The following is a 10,292-nucleotide window of genomic DNA, read 5'->3' as shown; positions in this document are numbered from 1 at the left end:
AGCCTGTGACAGTGAAGACGATGCAGAGACGACCAGATTTGAGGACAGCAGCAGTGACAGCGACAGCAGCAGCAAGTCCACCAGCGGGAGCTGGAGCAAAGCGACACGGACAATGGATGATCTGAGTTTGCATCCCCGTCACTGGGGTGGGGATGAAGGGACTGTGGCGTCTGGTCTGAGAGACCAGAAGACTTGTGTGTGGGTGTGCGGGTGCGCATATTGTAATGGTTTTGGGTATCCAGCGGGCCTTTGTACAGGTGCGCGGCTGCAGATTTTGTGACGGGGTTATGGTTTTCCCTTTTAGTGTGTGACTAGAAGTGTAGCTATATATAACTTTATGTATATGTAGAGATATATTTTTATAATAACACCCCCTCAGCCAAGGAGGCTGGTTAACCCAAGTGGAGAGAGGGCCCTGTTGGGCATGGTCAGTACCGGAGGTTGCTTTTAGACCCCTGAAGCTAGCTAGGCACTTCATCTTTGGATTTAAGGGGTTGTGTAAGACCAAGTTAATGTTCTGGTATTTGGTTTTGTTGGTTTCTCTTATACCTCTGTCTGTATCTCAACCAATGGTTACTGGTTTCTTATGCTTGTTCTGCTTTTATAATAAATCATTTTGTTGTTTGTCTCCTTTCTGGTTGCCTGTGGAAGGGAGTGACTTCTGGGCAGGTGATATTCCAGGCTGGCCCTCTCCATGGAGAGAGGGACCTATAATTTATTCTTCCATTACCCAAAAGTTTTTGTTTCCATTCCCCAAAAGTGGTGGGGTGTGGGGGGGGGGGGGGGGGGTTGCACAGCAGCTGCAGGATCCATATGCAAGGATGGAGCTGCAGGATCCATATACAAGGGCAGCTCCAGGATCACTACAGCTCCAGGATCCATATACAAGGGCAGAGGAATGGAGGTGCAGAGATAGGAAGCTCTCTTAGGTCTGTTTCTTAAGGCGAGTGGAAGCACAGTGGGGAGAACCTCGGGGCCATGGGTGACTGGTGCCACCTTAGTCAGGGGGGATTGTGCCCCCGCAGCGACCAGTCAGCAACTGGAGGACAATCGCGCTGACCGGGAAGCAGCCGTGGCGCTCCCAGATGTGGCCACTTCATCCAGCACCCCTACTCACAGGGGAGGACCCCGGCACTCCCACCTGCCCCCTCCGCCCGTCACCTAAGTGGAAAGCATGGCCTGTCAGGGGGTGCACCAGTGCTCTCAGGGGGTGGACGTGCACCCCCTATGCATCACCATTGCTTGGGGCTCTAGTGGTCCCCCCACAGATGGGTTTGTGACAGTGTTTGTTCATACTTTTTTGTAGCTGGAGAATCAGTCACTTTACTCTGGCTGGATTTGCTTGTTATTTTTCATTTGTTCTCCAAGCCAGATTTCCTGTAGGCCCTGCTCCTAAACAATCTTGCTCACACAGGCACCACATGCCATCACAATGCATGTGCGTTGCCTTTTGAGATGAGGGAACTGGCTCTGTATGTTTGACCACTGCAAACCATCTCAAGTAGCCAAAATGTCTTCAACAGGCAGACACATACCAGGGGAACATGCAGTGGCTGGAAGGCTCATGTTCACAATACCAGGGAGGAAAGCAAATGGAGCAAAGCAAACTTTTGCCCGAGTACCAAACTGAAGGCTGGGTGGAAAGGCATGCCAGAGGCAAGGTGGAACCAAGGTCAGTGAAAGCACTGGATGAGGAGAAGGGGGAAGTTGCCTGGTCTCATGCTAGCAGCAGGGCTGACTGCAGCTTTCCAGATTCCCTGCTCCCCCACGCCCCCTCCCAAAAGGAGTCACAGCCAGCCAGACAGTCAGAAGTGACTGAGGCATGAATAATACAAAAGGAAGGTAAAGTCAGGCTCTCATGGAAGTACTAAGCAGACTGACAAGTCAGCAAGACAGAATTTAGGGGCTCAAGGGAGACCTCCCACCCCCAGACTGCAGCATTTGAGAGCTAACCTCCTGGAGGAGTGGCCTCACACTTCAAAAAAGATGTGGATAGATAGATTGGCAGGAGTCTAGCAGAGAGCAAAAAATGATTACAGACCTGGGAAGCAAGACTTATGAGGAAAGGCTGAAAGAACTAGGCTTACTTAGAAGGGAAGACTGATGGGGGAGTTGATAAGAGTCTTCAAATACCTGAAGAGTGGTTATAAAGAAGATGGAGATGGGCTTTTCTTTGGCTTTTAGGGGACAGGACTAGGAGCAATGGCCTCAAACTCAGCAGAGGGAATTTAGGCTGGAGATCAGGAGGAACGTTTTGAGTCAGAGTGGTCAAGCATTGGAACAGGCAACATGGAGAAGTTGTGGAACGGGACCATCCCTGGAAATGGTCAAGAACAGGTTGGACAGACACTTGGCTGGGATGGTTCATCACCAGGGACAATCCTGCCTTAAGCAGGGCACTGGACCATATGACTTCATGAGGTCCCTTTCAGCTCTGTTTTTCCTATGATCCAGGATGAGGAGCAGGAAGTCTAGCAGCCAAATCCCCAAGGGCAGCTTTGGAATCTAGGATCCTGTTTCCAGGCACCTGAATTCAGACAGCCAGGGCCTGAATGCCAGGGTGGTAAGACCCTGCATCTCATCCTAACTTGCCCTGGACTTTTGAGTGCTCAGCAGATGTGAAAAATCAGGCTTAGAGTGTCTTAGTTTTGGCCTCAAAGATGGAGGCTTCCAAAACCAGTTCACCAGACTAGGAAACAGGGCCCCAAACTGGTTGCCCAAACCCTTAGCAAAGCATGCATAGGAGATGCCCTAACATTATCCAGCACAGGGGCCCCATGCTGTGAAACACTCAACATGCAGCGCTCTGCCCTTTGTGCTTGGGTGGCGCTGACTCATTCAGTGCCCGAGGTGGGTAGCAAGGGAAGTCTCAGCTGCCAGGGCTCTCTGCACACTGATGGCAGCTGCTGCTGCTGCTACTTTTGCTGTGGCAGTGTCAGCTCTGACACCAGCAGTCCCCTGGGAGCGGCACCTGGGGAATCATAGAAAATTAGGACTGGAAGGGAGCTCAGGAGGTCACATCTAGTCCAACCCCCCTGCTCAAAGCAGGACCAGCCCCAACTAGATCATCCCAGCCAAGGCTTTGTCTAGCCAGGTCTTTAAAACCTCCAAGGATGGAGATCTCACCACCTCTCTGGGTAAATGGTTCCAGTGTTTTACTACCCTCCTAGTAAGAAAGTTTTTCCTAATATCTAAACCTCCCTTGCTGCAACTTGAGACCATTGCTCCACATTCTCTTATCTGTCACCACTGAGAACAGTCTTGCTCCATCCTCTTTTGAACCCCCTTCAGGTAGTTGAAGGCTGCTATTAAATCCCCTCTCAGTCTTCACTTCTACAGACTAAATAAGCCCAGTTCCCTCAACCTCTCCTCAGAAGTCATGTGCCCCAGCCCCTGAACCTTTTCATTGCCCTCTGCTGGACTCTCTCCAATGTGTCCACATCCTTTCTGTAGTGGGGACCCAAAACTGAACACACTACTACAGATGTGGCCTCACCAGTGCTGAAAGAGGGGAAGAATCACTTCCCTCCATCTGCTGGCAACACTCCTACTGATACAGCCCAGTATGCCACTAGCCTTAAGGGCATACTGTTGGCTCATATTCAGCTTTCACTGTAACCCCCAGGTCCTTTTCTGCAGAGCTGCTGCACTCTCCACCCACTTCAGATGTTATTAGGTGCAGAGCTGCACCTGCCATGGCAGAGACTCCCTAGGGGGGCTGGGAGCACCAGTTTGCTCCGCTCTTGTCCCCCAGATGCTGGGTGTGGGGCTGCACTGCCTAGCCACTATGACTGAGCATGCCCTGCCATGGCAAAGACTCCCAGGGACGGGGCAGGAAGGATTCTGGCTCCTCTTCATGATTAGCTGGGGCAGACATTCATCAGAGACAGCTGCATATCAAGGTTGGTCCCATAATGAACAGCCCTTCCCAGAAGGCCACAGCGACAACCACATGGGGAGGCAATCCACTAACCAAGCCCCCTCCACTCCCCTGCAGACACTCTGAATTTAGGGTGAGGGGTGTGCTTGGGATCATGGCTATGGTTCCAGTGGAGCAGGACGGTCCAGGTCTGCACCAGCACCCATCAGTTCAAAGATTTGGAGTCAGTGCTCCATGAGCCACTGCAGCTTTAAACTGACTTCAAGTGAACGCTGTTCAAGGGAATCAGGTGGTTCAAGTCCTTACCTCTCTCTGATCTTGCCTCACCCACTGCTGGACAGCTAGCCCACTCCATCCCCCAGACAGCCACTTTGTCACAGCTTACCCCATGTGCCTTCCCTGCGTGGCTCCTTCAATCCTTGGCCAGCTCCCCCAGCTCTAAATCACTGCTTGTGATGGGGAGCTCTCCATTCTCCTGCCAACAGGTCACATCCATGCTCATCCCCTTTAGCCCACTCCCCCATCCACCTCCATCCTCTACTCCTGGCCATCTCTCCCAGCCTTATCCCCATCCTTGAATCCTGTCCACCTCTTTCTAGCACACCCCCATCCTCCAGCTAGCTCCCTTCTGTCTGGTTTATCCCTCATTCATCTTGCTACATGCATGGCATAGCCAAGATATCATAGCCATGTTCCTCTATGCACATGCCCCAATAGCACTGAGAGGACTACTGCAATCTCCCAGGAGGAACAGAAACAACCCTTTCCAGCTGAACTGTTTGTTTCTGCCCAGGTTCAGCTGAAGAAATGGCCAGTTTCACTGGGCACTGGGCCCAGTTTTTATTTAGCTTCTATCTAAAGTATCTGCAGCCTCCTATATACTGAACTGGGAAAGGAGGACGGTATGAACCAACCTAATATGAGGCTGAGACTGGAGCTGCAGGGAAAACAACTTGGTTGGGGGAGACATCTCCTTTTGTTGGAAGAAACCTTTCCTTTTATTTCTGCCACCCTCCCCCAGCCCAACAAAATCCTCATGCCTTGCTTTTGTACCCAAGAAACCCAGGCAAAATTTCATAAGGAAGTTTCACAATGCTTCAGCCACAATTAATTCATGAATGAAAGCAGAGTTCATTTCATCAGCTGTCTATCAGCTGCTCATCTGTGTGCTATATAGGCCAGATCCTGCTTTGATTGAGGTGCTCAGTAAAGCTGATGCGAGAACAGAAGATTAGGTGCTGCATAAAGCAGTGGGGATACCTGATGTTTCACTTCACCTGCAATTCCGAACAACAGAAGGAAAAAAACTGGCTGGCTGATCCAAAATGAATTCTTTAAAAAAAAAAAAAGTCAATGAGCCAAACAAAATATTAATTTGGGTTAATCCTGATTTCAAGTTTTGGACTTTTTTTTTCTCTAAGTGAAGGGAAAACACCAATTCAAACGGAACATTTCAATTAAAAAAGGTTGATACAAAATGTTTCTTTTTGCTTTCCCCCTTTCATCAGTAAAGTTGGTGAAATCAATAGGAATGTGCAAAAAAGTTTGTGTTTCAGAATCTCCCTTTGTCATTGAAAATGTAGGCTGCAAAACATTCATCCCAAGTCACTAATGAGGAGCAATGGCACTGTGAGTTCCTGAAGGGTTTCACTTGGCCATTCCACTTACTTGGAGCTTCAAATCATTTAGCTGGTTTCTAATTTTCTTCTGTTATAGGCTTCTGGCCATCACAGGAGTCTGAGACTCAGATGATCTAGGTTCTTAGCACTGCCACAGATATCAAATGATCTCAGTCAAGTTCTTGATCTCTCAGTGCTTCTATTTCCTCATCTGAAGACTAGAACTAATGATACTTCCACACTTCACCAGGGAGGCTGGGAAGCAAAATTCATTAATGTCTATACAGTGCTTGGTGACACACAGGTGGAGTGCACTAAGGGAGGGCAGGCTATAGGTTTGGCGTTCTTCAGGACCGAGACCACACTGACGTATCTTTGTACAGCACCCAGCATACTGATGCCCCTGATCTCAGTAGAGGCCTCTGGCTACTGTCATCGTAGAACTAATAATAACGTTTTCATCTTTCTCTCCCTATCCCCTTTCAGGGCTCTCCCTTTCCCCTCCAGAAAGTTTATTGGAAGTTGCTACTTCAGCCCTTTGGAACCTGACATTTTGCTGGAATAAACTGTGTACTGCAACCCATCATATCACTTCATCAGACGTACCAACATCAGACAAGAAGCCACTGTTCCAGGCTCCCCCCCCAATGAAAAATCAAAAGAAGCAAATAGCCGGTGTCCGAGTCAACTGCTGCCTTTGTTTCCATAAGGTACTTGACAACTCAAAGACACCTCCACCATCAGCCAGTGCCTACAGTCTTCTTCAGGCCAGTTCCAGCCCAGTACCAGGCTCTCTGCTCTGCACAAACACATGCAAAGATAGGTGGCAGCCCCTTGTAGACAGACAGCACTTGCCCAGGAATGTGGGCCTAAGGGTGAACAGGAGAATTCATAAGGTCAGTGCTTACTGAATGCTGAGCACCTTGAAAAATCTGGCTTGGTACAGCTACAAAACATAGCACTGCTGTGGCCCTCTGGTCGATCATCATCTCCCTAGCCGTTGGGCGCCGCATGGAGTTGGGGTCTAACAGCCTGACCACGAATGACCATAAAGCCCCAGGATCATGGGTCCTCTTATACTGGGCTACCCATGAGAATGGGTGGCAAATGTTCTCCTGCAAATGCTGCAGCCCCCAAGCTCCAGTACCCATGGAGATGGGTAGTGATCTACCTCTACTCCTGCCTATGCATAACCTACCCCCTACCATGGACTACCATCAATAAAAGGTTAATCAGGAGGGATTCATGGGATACTAAAACTCTCCTTCCTCATTACCCACATTACAAGAGCTACACCAGGTGTGGCTCATCAGCTGCAGCAGCCCAAGCGACATATAGCCGATTGTACATTCATATCCTGTTAGGAAGGGGGGAGCAGAGCAGAGGCAAGTGGGGATGAGACAGGATGCTTTTCAGACATCTATTCAAATGACAGTGAGGGCACCAAAAGGATCCTGGTCATGAGAACAGACAGAGTACAGTCGACTTTCCCATCAGGGCAGGATGCCTAATGACCCCTCTGCATGTGCACCTCCTCAGCACCCCAGCAATGGGGTCATAGACACAGCTTGCGAGGAAACCCAAGTGGAACAACAAAGGGACACCTCCACTCGCACAGTGGGACTCTGAAGTGCCTTCCGTTAAATAAGAGACAAGACCTCATGAAAGCGAGCCCGGATATCAGTAACATTAATAACATCCCTTGTATTATTCTACAGTAAATACACGCCTTTCACTCTTACGTTAACATTTCCCATCCATAGATCTCCAAGCATGCTACTGAGGAAGTCCATATTATTATCCCCATTTCACAGACGGGGAAACTGATGTACAAAGTGAAAAAGAGATTTGCCCAAGGTCAGCCAGCATGCCAGTGGTAGAGCTGGGATTAAGAGCCCAGTCCTCCCAACACTTAGTTCAAGGCTTTATTTCCTAGTCCACATGAAATGACAAGACCAGGGCCTATGGCTCCTAAACCTCTGAGGCCTCCCAGAATGCATCAGGAGCGCTGCTCATGATAGGACTGGCACTGCATCCCTCATTCTATTCCTACCACCTCCTGTAATATCTGAATCCATGATCACTTTGGTAGCTTCCCTGCCGGCACTCCCCTCTTGGTAGTTATCGGTCCACCCTCATTGTTCACTATCTACTGGACACACATCGTTCAGAGGGGCCCACCATTTCTCTACTCAAAGTTCACTGCCCCACTCTCCCCCCTCTCAGCACTGGTACCTCTGCCGCCGAACTCAGAACTAACCTCAATTGTCACAGACAAACCCAGAGACAGGTCTGCATCAGGGCAAACTCTTGTTGTAAGGATTTTGATTGGCAGAAACAAAACCAAAAATAAAAATCATCACAGAATTCAGCTCAGATCCAGCTCTAGATCCTTTTTATTCACACACAGCTGGAGAATTGGCTATGGGGAGTGAAGGTCTTCCAGGAAAGGACAACAGGTGGTATCATCTCCCATGGTGATGCATTAATGATACTCAACTAGTGCCATACAGTTCTATTCAGATGTGGCTTATGATGGATCTGGCCAGAGAATTCAGTACATTTGAGCATTACTCAAATGCTGCTTATCATAAATAAATAGGGAGATGTGCCCCAGGTAGTCACTAAGAGTGCAATGCTGCTCTGTATCAGGAAAAAAAGTGTAACCATCTCCTTTCCCATTACAACTGCTCTGCCGCTTCCAAGAACTGTTCATTTTGACCTTCCCCAAAATGTGTGCATATGCAAGGGATGGTTCAGAACAACATTCCTTACATATGAAAAGTTTCTGGGAAACAAGGAGGCTGCATTTTGCCTCTTCCCTTCACTCTCTCCACCTTACCTCAGCCCCAGCTGAACACAGGGGGACATTTCAATGCTCCGCAGGAAGAAATGCATCAAAAAAACACGGTTCAATATCAAGAGATGGGCCTGGAAGAGTTACAGGGCTTAGTTAAATGTGTGTATTAAAGTTCTGTTTCCCTTCCCATTCATTTCCTTTCTCTTGTCCTCCTCCTGGCTGCCCTACACCCTGCCAGATAAGGTGTGTCTCAAGCAAGCAAGCAGGATGCAGCACCTTAACCTCCTAACCCACTTTCTCTCTGCTGAGAAGCAGAGGGACCGCCGTCTTACCTGGGTTTCCCGATCCAGTGAGGCTCTGCCAGCAGGCAGTGATTTTGGTTCGTAAATCCAATTTGCGGCAGGAGGTTGTTTTGTGCTGATCACTCCCTTGCTTCTCTACTCCGTCACCTCTTTCCTTCTTCCAGACTCTCCCCTCACTCTTTCTGGCTATGTCAGGAAAACGTATTACTTGTTTCGACTTGAATCAGAGGGGAGGGGCAGGTGAAAAACACCTTCCCACCCACCAGGACTGACGCAGCCAAAGCCTTACAGGAGCAAGAGCCAAAGCACAAGCCTGATACCAGGCAAAGGGTGGAGGGGCAGGGAGAGAGAGAGAAGTTCTCTGACATATGTAGCAGGAAACCTACCACATGCTCGACATGTCCCAGGTGCAGCAGCCCAGCTGATCCAGATGTACAACTGCCACGTTATCCTAGGACTGAGAACAGCACATCACCCCGAGGCCAGCACCCCCAACTGGGCCCTAATTCTGCATTTGTAACAGTTACAAGTTACACTATAAGCAATATCACTAGTGTCGTACCCCGCAAAATAAGAGGGTGTGAGGCTTTCAGACACACATACTGCCCTTGAGATTGTGCAAGCAATGGCAAGAGTAACCTGATCCCCGTGCTGCATTGCATAAGGTGATCACTGGGGAGGTGAGGGGGCAGAAAGGAATGAATCCCGGCTACCTCTCTTAAAGATACACCACTGTATAACTCCGGGGGAGGGCCAACCTCTTTCCCAGGTGGGCCACGAATTAGCCCCATACCCTTCCTGAGTACCACTCTGATCCCTTTCTCCTTCTGCTCTGCTTGCTGCTTCCTGCCCTATCTGCCACTGCTGCCTACCTCCTTCCCAATCTGCCACATACCACACACAGAGGCTGCCCACACCACCGGTGGCATCCATGCGGCAAGTTGGCCACCTCTGCTTTAAAAGGCTGGAGAAGATGCTGGCTGCTGCTGAAGCAACAAGTATCAACCACTGTTGCAAAAGGAATATCAGACTGGAAGGATCAATGGTCTGAACCAGTCTAGGAAGCATTACAAGCGCTTCCCCTCTTATTTACCTAGTGCAAATCAGGAGTGAGTCTAGCAGGCAGCCTTCCTCTCTCATTCATCATAGTGACACTGAAGTGGCTCCACTGATTCTGTTCTCATCTTAGTGTAAATCCAGGTAACACTACCAAGCCCAATTCCCCTGTCCCTTACCTTCTGCAAATCTCAGGGTGAGGACAAGTGTAATGTTTGAAACATTTCAAACTATAAAGGGGCTTGAATTGTTTAGAAAAACAGAGTTGCCGCGCTGGGAAAAACACACAGACCCTGCTGCATCTCCTGGCTGAAGCGCTTTGAAATCACTGCAGCCGCATGCAGCATAAGTCCCCAGACCGGGGCTGTGACGGGGAACTGTGATGACCTGTGGTGCTCCTTTCACCACTTGGGTGTCCACACGCAACACTCAGCCAGGTTACTGTTGCCTGGTTCAACAGAACATTTTTTCCGGGTAGAGTTTTGAACCTTTAAACCGGTTTAATGGTCTGGTACATCTGTCCTCTTCAGGTTTAAACTGCATTTAAATGAGTCACGTGTGTCTACACCCTAAATGGGGGGAGTCCAACTTCTAAGTGGCCAAGGGCTGCATGCACACATTATGCAGGCACCCCC

At 49.3% G+C, this 10,292-nt stretch overlaps 1 protein-coding gene across 2 annotated transcripts in view; it reads right to left on the bottom strand.

Annotated features, from left to right (window-relative positions):
• The window catches only part of INAVA (innate immunity activator), a 47,263-nt gene that overhangs the window by 30,436 nt on the left and 6,535 nt on the right, over nucleotides 1-10,292 (bottom strand). Inside the window, exon 1 of one of the 2 annotated variants that reach the window (XM_006038421.3) lies at nucleotides 8,632-8,779. The exons of the other annotated variant lie outside the window; for it this stretch is intronic. The gene's annotated coding sequence lies outside the window, so the exon portion shown is untranslated. Of the gene's footprint in view, nucleotides 1-8,631; nucleotides 8,780-10,292 lie in introns of those variants that run through there. 2 annotated transcript variants of the gene reach the window in all.

Source organism: Alligator sinensis, unplaced genomic scaffold (assembly GCF_000455745.1).
Source record: "Alligator sinensis unplaced genomic scaffold, ASM45574v1 scaffold1638_1, whole genome shotgun sequence".
NCBI classification, from domain to species: domain Eukaryota; kingdom Metazoa; phylum Chordata; order Crocodylia; family Alligatoridae; genus Alligator; species Alligator sinensis.
The sequence above is the reverse complement of the archived record's forward strand: the minus strand, read 5'-3'. Positions and strand labels throughout refer to the sequence as shown.